Genomic DNA, 982 nt, shown 5'->3' with positions numbered 1-982 from the left:
TAATAGTTTAGATATTAATATATATTATATGAATTATTTAATAATTTTCAATTCATTTTCACGTAAGAAAAATCTTCATGTGAGTAATCACTTGATAAATAATGCTGTTTCCACTGCCATGTACAATAAATGCGAGTTAAAACCTAAAAGTAGGTAGAATCTAATTAATCTATGTATTCTCTTTTCCAAAGAGGTTCACTTTTCTATGTGTAGGAATCAGTAAATCTATATGACTATATTTACTATTTAGTCAATAAATGCTGGTGCGTTTGATAAATGTGTTGAAAATAAGAGAAGTGTATTTGAATCTTTTTAAACATTTTACTTTTATTTTTGTTAATTTTTTATTTTTCTGAATACAGAAGTAATTCTGCTTTTGAATATTACGTTTATACGAAATTAAAATTTGTTATTTCTGCGTATATGTTGATGGTTACTGTTAAAAAATAAATAAAAAATTTATTTTTTACCCATTTTACTTTTTATTTTATTCTATAAAAAGAATACTAGTAATTATTATTTTCATGGCTTCATTTTAAATACTAACATATATAATTGAATTTAATTTTATTTAGATTTAATATTAATTTTTAAGATTATTTTAATAAATACTTTCCTTTATATAAAAATTAAATTTCGTGGATCCGCCGGGTTTAATGTAGATCAGCAGAAACATGGAAAGTAAATGTATTTATGAAAGAAAGAGGTGATTGAAGGCAAGAAAATGCTCGTAAAGGAAACCATGCACTAAATTCTGGTGTCAGGAAGACATCTTATGAAAGAGTCAAAAAAAATATGACGTTGGTTATTTATTAAGGGTAGGATAGTAATTTAAATAACCATAAAAGCTGGGATGCAATAGAATTCTTTTTGAAATAAATAAAAAAACATTACTTTCAAAAACAAATTATTTTAACTTCAATTTTCAGAATACATTTTTTTTAGAATGTGTTCCCCGCAGCCACCCGCAAACTTTTATAAT

This window comes from Arachis ipaensis, chromosome B10, assembly GCF_000816755.2.
Source record: "Arachis ipaensis cultivar K30076 chromosome B10, Araip1.1, whole genome shotgun sequence".
NCBI lineage: Eukaryota > Viridiplantae > Streptophyta > Magnoliopsida > Fabales > Fabaceae > Arachis > Arachis ipaensis.
The sequence above is the reverse complement of the archived record's forward strand: the minus strand, read 5'-3'. Positions refer to the sequence as shown.